Genomic DNA, 8,643 nt, shown 5'->3' with positions numbered 1-8,643 from the left:
ATTTTTATGAGCTAGTAGCTAGTTGTCCCTTAAGCCAAAGGATTTTGGCTTGTATCTTTAAAAATAATGTATGTTAGAACATAGTTTGTTCACTCTGTAACTATTTCACAGGACTGAGAGAACTACCACTAGGATCATGTTGTCTCCAGTTTATCTACAAATGTACATCCATAAGTCTTAGTGAAGACAATAAATCCCAATAATCAAAATTAATCAAGATCTCAAAGAGGAATTAGAAACAATGGGGTGTGTGAATTGACTGGTGGAATACTATTATTTATATGCTGTGTAGTAGCCAATTACCTATAAAGCTGGTTTAGTGTAGATTTCTTTTTAATAAAGATTATAAGGATTATAAAAGTTACATGAAGGGATCCTATGCATATTTCTCAAAAGTAGCTCAACTATTTGGAGGGGGTTTACTCTCAAATAACCATATTTAAGGATTTCCCTCTGGTATTGTTTTTCCACTGATTAAGAAAACTAATAATAGAATGAAATAATGATATATATGAAAAAGTCAGTTTTCAAAATAGGGTTTGTGAATACCAGTAATGGCCAAAAGAAAAGGGACAGTTCAGAAACAAAACTGAACCCTGAAACAGGAACAGTTAATGCATTCAAAGGGCAAGGATATTGGTTATTTCATTATATATTACAACTTATAACAAAAACAGAAAGTAGGATCTAAACCAGGGGTCTTCAAACTTGGCCCTTTTATGACTTGTGGACTACAACTCCCAGAATTCCTCAGCCAGTGTGCCTGGCTGAGGAATTCTGGGAGTTGAAGTCCACAAGTCATAAAAGGGCCAAGTATGAAGACCCCTGATCTAAATAGAATGAATGGATAAAGGGATGAATACGTGTATTACAAAATCATCTATATTAATTACATGTACTTCAAAACATTTAAATTCCCTTTCAAACAAATGATAATAATCACAAAGGAGAACAGGGAATGGTATCTTCAACTGACTGCCATTAACATTTGTAGAATTTGTTTCTCAACCTGAACAATTATAAGATGTATGGACTTCAACTCCCAAAAGTTGTAGTTCATACGTCTTAAAGTTGTCCCATTGAGAAACATTGGGATACTGTATTGGAATGTCACCAAGGAAATGTCACACTGTAATTCTAATATTGCCTTAAAGACATGGTTGTGTCAGGAGGTTTGGGGATCTTGATGACAGAGTCTGTGCAATGTACAATGCAACAGTGGTTATGTCCATTTATTTGTTGGTTGTTTGGGTTCTACACTATGAATATTTCACCTCTATCGTTAAATGTTGTTATACAGGTTTTTTAAATTGCTATTAACTGTCAGCAGTTTCAATCAATCAATTGAAATAGAACTGGAAGGGACTTTGGAGGTCTTCTAGTCCTACCCCCTGCTCAAGCAGGAGTTCCTATACCATATCAGACAAGTGGCTGTCCAGCCTCTTCTTAAAAGCTTCTAGTGATGAAGCACCCACAACTTCTGAAGGCAAGCTGTTCCACTGGTTAATTGTCCTCACTTTTAGGAAGTTTCTCCTTAATTCCAGGTTGCTTCTCTCTTTGATTAGTTTCTATCCATTGTTTCTTGGCCTGCCCTCTGGTGCTTTGGAAAATAAGTTGACTCCCTCTCATCTCATTTCAAATACTGGAATATTTCTATCATGTCACTCCTTGTCCTTTTTTCTCTAGAGTAGCTATACCCAATTTCTGCAACCATTGTTCATATGTTTTAGTCTCCAAGCCCTTAATCATCTTAGTTGCTCTTCTCTGCACTTTTTCCAAAGTGTCAACACCTTTTTTGTAACGTGGTGACAAAAATTGGATGCAGTATTCCAAGTATGGTCTTACTAAGGTTTTAGTAAGTTTTTAGTAAGGTTTACTAATGTTTTAGTAAGGATTGAGAAGAATGGCTACATAAATTGAAATGTAAATAACTAAGCAACCTAAACTATATTTTCAATTATGCTTTGGGATTTTTAATCAAATGCTGTTGAAATAATTTATCCTGGATAAATGGATATTGATTTTACTGTAGAGTGATTAGCATTTCTTTTTCAAATCACATCACAATAAACTCTAGAGTAGCAACACATTAAAATGCCAGAATGCAAAAAAGGAAATGGCTGGGCATGTGAAAAATTGTTTTATTTTAATAAAACTAAAAACAACACATGACCTTCATAAGAAAATTTGGTTCAGAGATAGGATTACTCTAAAGAAAGTCTATGTCTTTTGCAATTATCCACCTTATGTAAGCAGATGCGAAAAGCCACAGCATCATTTGATAGCCAGGTTAATGACAGACATTTTGGTGAGGAGGAATAGACAAATGTGTTACTGATTTATGTCATAATAGCAAGATGTGCAAATGAAGTATTTTTAGGACAGGGGTAACTTTGACATTTGAAGTGAGTGTGATGTATATCCTTCTGAAAGCAGCAAAGATGCATATTTTTTCCTTTGAAAAAAGCCTTTCCAATAATCACAAATCCAGTTCATAACACAGCAAGTTTTTTATTTTGTAAAGCCACCGCAAGACATTTTCTACAAATTCTGACACTGCCTCAATTTTCAGTTCCTACCTATTTTCTGACCTCAGCAAGTATTCAATTCTTTGCAGGACCTGAAAGCATTTTTGTTAAAAAAATGTCACCTATAGACAGTCAGCTAATTCCAATTATATAATTAAAGAGCTCTGTTCTAAAATACAGATACCCAACTCTTAAAGGGAATTGACATTTGCAGTCTGTACTGTTTTCATGAATAGTAATGCAGTTTTATGGAATTTTATTGTTTGGTCTTTCTACTTTGACAACCCTTTTCATATGGAAGATAAGTTTAATGATATTTTTATCATTTCCCGAGTGAAGGAAATCAGTAAAATGAATTGTCTACATTTCCTGAGAATGGTGAAAAGCTATTGCAAAGAACTGGAATGAATTGAACAACCTGACCCCGTACAAGGGAACTATAAGTCTTGATGGAACAGCCCCAACTATGAATACATTAGGTTTACTGCTACTATAATAATCAAGAAAGATCAGAGAGAGCTGTTGCATCATTGAACAATGCCATAAGGAAATATGAGTTTTGGAGCAACTAACTGGTGCAGGACAGGAAGAATGTTAATACCTTTGAATTTAGTTGCTGGAGAAGACTCCTGAGGGTATCATGGACAGCTGAGAAACAAATGTATCATTGAACAAATTAACCGAGAGGTCTCTCAAGGCTCAAATGACCAGGCAAAAATGACCAGGCACATAGTGTCAAGACATATCAATAAATTCAATAAAAGATGGGAAATGCAACAGATCCAGGCTAAAAGCCTGGATGAAGATCAGATGTCCAATCGGTTAATTTGCTCCCTTGAGGATGAAGAAAACCTACCCAGTAGCATTCAGAAAACCAAGGGTTTAAATCTTCTACCTTTCAACAAGAGAGTAGAAGGTTCAGCCAAAAATCAGACATAGCAAATTTTCAGGGGGAGAAAATATAAAGTTAGCTAGTTTGACTCAGTGGTTAAGGTGCTGGCATAGAAAGCAGGAGGCTGTGAGTTCTAGTCCCGCCAGAAGCACCAAAGCTGGCAAGTTGACTTTTATTTTACTCAGTCACTTTTTCTCAGCCCAACCCACTTCACAAGGTGCCTTTGGGGAAAATAGGATGAAGCTGCCTTGAGTTACTTGTATAATAATAAAAGGAGAGAAAAAAAACTAATCTAATAAATGAATAGATAAAATAGATATCACTTGCAGAAATCTGAGTGTATGCCCTCATTTTTTTTATTATGTACTTCATTATTGTTATGGTGTGTGTTTTGTTTAAATTTTGTACCTGTGTTCAGTTGATTTGGGACTATACATTATGAAATATATTTAAAAAGCAGATATTTCATAGGCTCAAACAAACCTCACTTAATCAACTGTATTGGGAAAATACCTCAACTAACCCAATCAACCAGTTTGCCTTGGTCTTCAAGAAACAAGACCCTTTGGTCTATGATTGTATGTAAGGTAGTAACAGCAACCCACTGGCCTTTATTGGGCTTTATCACAGTTTTCCCAGTGGCATCTTGGCAACTGTGCTTTCATTAAAGGACTAACAACATTGCTAGTTGGTGAATGCTCAACCTCTACCTCAAAGACTAAGTGTTCCCTTTCAAACCTGCAAGCGTTTCACAGATATGCTGTTCATACTATAGAGCAGAGATGTCAAACTCACAACATCATGTGATATTGCAATTTTTTTCCATTGCCAGCAATGGGGTGGGTACGGTTTCACTATGATGCATCCGGCCCACAGGGCGGCAGTTTGACACCCCTGCTATAGAGTAAATTTGTTCAAACAGGTGCTCTTAAACTCTCTCTCTCTCTCAGATGGGAACAGCCAAAGTCAGGATAAGGCAAGGTTAGAAAAAGTTCTGTAGATCCATGTAATGAGTAGATGGAACTCCAATCTTACTCTTGACTTTTTTGACCAAGCCTGCAAAGACTCACCACAATCTTTCTTCCTGGGTGAATGCATCAACCCTGGGTGAGCTAATTTCTGTACATCTTGTTCTATCATCTCTATATATCTGTCTATATATCTATATATCTATCTATATATCTGTGTCTGTCTGTCTAGCTATTAAAAAAATGCTACAAGTGGTGCAAAGAGCCATGGAAAGATACATGCTGGGCATCATAAGGCAAGACAGAAAGTCCTGCACATGGATCAGAGAACAAACAAAAATATATGATGCCATCAAAAGATCCCATTTAATAAAAAACATCTCCGAAAGTGACCTAAAACAAGATGGATCAACAACATAAAAAGTATTGCAGGCCCAATTGGCAAAAGAAAGCTCAGAACTTGATATTGGTTGGAAACATGCACAAGAGGCCTTCATCCTGAAGTGGATAGACAATGGCTGGAATAATGATGTCTGTCTGTCTCTCTCTTCCTTATTTATTGCACTCCAATACTGCCTTTTATCCGGGAGCCCAAGGAAATTTCATCGGGGAGGGAGAGGAAGACTCTCTTCCAATTTTTGCTTCAGGATAGCTGTAGGAAAGCAGGTTGGGAGCAAGCGCCCCGGCTGCCCCCTCCACGCGGGTTTCGGGGTCCAGAAGGTCTTCCCGGTCTGCACCTGAGCTCTCCCTCCCCCACCCTTTTGCAGCGGGAGCCTTGCTCTCGCCGCGCAGCCTCTCCGATACCCCAAACGCTCGCCAGCGGCGCAACGAAAGCGGAGCCTCCACCAGGGGGAGCTGCCCGAGTGGGTTTCCTCCGCGCCCGCCAGCTCTGCGCCGAGTTACGATCCCAGTCGCTGCTCTCCTTCCTCTGCTTGGAGAGGGCTATGTTGATGGGGCAGCCCGCCGGTTGGCTTCCTCGCTCGGGCACTGCCCGCAATCAAGCACGGTCCGGCTCGGGGTGGCAGAGAAGAAGCTCCAGGAAGAAGGCGGGAGAGCCCGTTTGCAGATGCCGCCAGACAGCTGATGAAAGTCTGGAGTCGTGGGACTTTATTTTCGTAACCTCCACGCTTCAAAGAGAGGCCCCAGCAAGCTTCATTTGACACCGGTCGCTGGCCCGGCTTTGGCTTGAGAAAACACATCCGCGGAGCCCAAGGCGACCATCGCCGCCTCCTCCCTGCTCCTTTCAAGCGATCCGGGGAGCTTGGATTGTTGATCAACACGTCGGCGAGTTTTCTTTTCTTCCCTTTCTAATAAGGCAGTGCTGCTGGCTTTCTGCGGTGGACCCTGGACGCTTCCTTCTCCCTTTCGCCCCAAAGGATTGTCTCTAGGTTAGGATAATCCGGAGTTAACCTGTCCAGAAAAGCAGCAGAGGGAGGAGCAGCGTTTTCCTTTTAGGAATAAATGTTTGGACTGGTGGAAATTGTAATTCGGTAGATCTGGAACAGCCTCAGACTAACGGAGAGCTATTTAAAAATAGAGGGCAGGACAAAGAAACAATGGATGGAAACTAATCAAGGAGAGAAGCAACCTGGAATTAAGAAGAAACGTCCTAACAGTGAGGACAGCTTGCCTTCAGACAATGTGGGTGCCTCATTACTGGAGGTTTTTAAGAAGAGACTGGGCAGCTACTTGTCTGAAATGGTATAGAGTCTTCTGTTTGAGCAGAGGGCTGGACTAGAAGACCTCCAAGGTCCCTTCCAGCTCTGTTCTGATTCTGAGAGGAGGAGTTTGAGTGGGTTGTATGCATTGGGAAACAATCCCTGCAGTTTTCAGTGGCAGGAAGCATTCCAATGTACTGAGTTTCTTAATGATTATTCATATTCCTTCCTCTTCCAAGAGAAATAGAGGTGGATCTTCCTCCAGCTGCCTGCCATTAAACAGGGCTACCATTCAACTGAGAAAGGCACAGGAGTGTCCTTGGTGCACATTACAAATGGGTGGGGTTTCAGTGGTACCATTGGGGCTGCCATCTTGACTCTTTTGACCACTGAAAGGCAACTGCCTACTAAGGTAGCATAGAGCAGTCAGGCATCTAGGAATCAATTCTGTGTTTTGAACAAATTAATCTATTGCTCCCAGATACAAGGAAAAAAAGGGGTTTCATTGTCATTGGTTTGTAGCTACGAAATATCATGGGACAAACCCTGAGAATCTGAGATGATATTTAAAAAGTCAGTGACAGAGTTCCCATGAGAGTAATCAATTTTTATCTTCCCAGAAAAAACAAATACACAATCTTATTTTCATCCACTATGTGATGCATGATATGATAACATAGGTTTTTCATTTAAAAAAAAATAGCAAAGCTTCTCTATCTGGTCTCTTTTGTAGAAGGCAGAGATGCATTATGTTTCACTTCCAGTTCAGTGCTGCAGATCCCATCCTTTGAACTCCTGCTTCTCATCTGTTTTTCTATAACTGGATGAAAACAAACTCAGTTTTCAAAAAGTAAAGAGTAATACTATAACTCTGAATTGGTTTCAATTTTCTGTCAAAGCTTTGGATGATGGAACATTGGATAGCTTCTTGCACAGACTAGCTTCCTAATCATGGTTAAATTCTGCAGTATCTCTGAGAAGCCCAACTGTGTCAATCATGGTTCTTCTAGGACATTCTGGATTTGCCTTACTGTCATCTTGCTCACTGAGAGGATAAAATGCACAACAGGATTAGCTATCTCTGACATGGTATTAATATGAAAACCTTAGTCAAGAATGTAAAAGGAGCAGAAATATGGGATAAATTGGCTACCAACTGGAGTGTAACAAGTTTCAGTCCTGGGTCTGTATATGACTCAGAACCACCATGATAAAGTAAGAAAAAAAAAAGAGCTGAATTAGTACTTCTAATGTTTTAGTCATTCTCTTGCGGCTGGTTGGCCTCTTCTTTCTTTCCACCTTTCCAAGCATTCAAGCCTTCTCTAGAGAACTATATATCCAAAGAAGGATAATTTGAACTTGGTCTTTTGTCCCTTAAATGAGAAATCTGGGTTAATGGGATTAACCAACAATCCATTCATATGTTTTCTTGGCTGTCCATGGTATCCTCAATCTCCCGTATTCTCCAATATGAAAGTTCAAGAGTATCATGTCCATCCTATCTGCTCTTCAAAATATTTGCTACTATAGAATGTCATAAGAAATACCATCGCTTGCATAATTCTACAATTTTGATGGTGTCTCTTTTGCTGTCAAAACACTGCACAGATGCTTTCCTGAGAAATGAAAAGCCAGCTTTCATATAGTGGTGGGAAGGGAGGAAAAGAGACACAATTTCAGCCCCAGATGTGAGAAATGAATATGACTAGCTTCTGTAGACCTGATCTTCACCACTGGTAGAGCTTCTTCCAAATCTGAAATGAAAGCAACTTACCTATTTTCACCTCAACCTTGAATTATCCCATGTGTTTGTGTTTCTAGAGATATATTTAGCGTCATGTCATGATGAAACTGAAAACCACAGGATTAGAAATTAAGTCCTATGAAGAAATTAAGAATGGTTAACCTTGACGAGATTAAGAAGGATGTGATGTCACTTTTCAAATCCCTAGAAGGATATCTTACAGCAGGTCAAGGCCTGTTCTCCATTGTTCTAGAATGCAGAATAGGGAATGATGGATTTAAATCATATGAAAGCAGATTTTGACTGAATAATCCAATAAGCTTTCTAACAATAAGAACAATGAATTGATGGTGAGTTCTCCTTTGCTCCATGGCAGAAGTCAAGGTTAAACAACCATCTGTGTTTAGATGCCTTTAGTAAGAAATTTGAGTTATATAATTTAAATGCCCAGTTCCATCTGTTACAATTTTGGGAAAGTGACTCATCTGGATTTGGCTTCAAAATATTTTTTAATAATTAGCAACCATGCAGTTAGGTAGACAACCAAATGTCTTTCAGATAGTTTGGGCTTCGTATCCCATTATCCCAAGCAACATTACCAATACTACAGATGTATTGTGCTCCCAAATATTCCAGTGCTTCCAAGCCTATTCCTGCTCTGTGACACTCTTCTAATAATGATGCCTGAAATACTCTGATTAGCCAGGGGCAAATTGCTACCTCTTTATCTCTGTTGCTCACCAGATACTAATCCTGAAGCTCTTTATATCCCTAAAGCAAGCACTCCCTCGCTGAGTCAGAATGCCACATTAGTTTTGGCCTTCTGGGGGAGCGTATTGTGAAAAAGGCGTCA

Source organism: Crotalus tigris, unplaced genomic scaffold (genome assembly GCF_016545835.1).
Source record: "Crotalus tigris isolate CLP2741 ecotype Arizona unplaced genomic scaffold, ASM1654583v1 scf7180000024366.3429058, whole genome shotgun sequence".
In the NCBI taxonomy this organism is placed as follows: domain Eukaryota; kingdom Metazoa; phylum Chordata; class Lepidosauria; order Squamata; family Viperidae; genus Crotalus; species Crotalus tigris.
The sequence above is the reverse complement of the archived record's forward strand: the minus strand, read 5'-3'. Positions refer to the sequence as shown.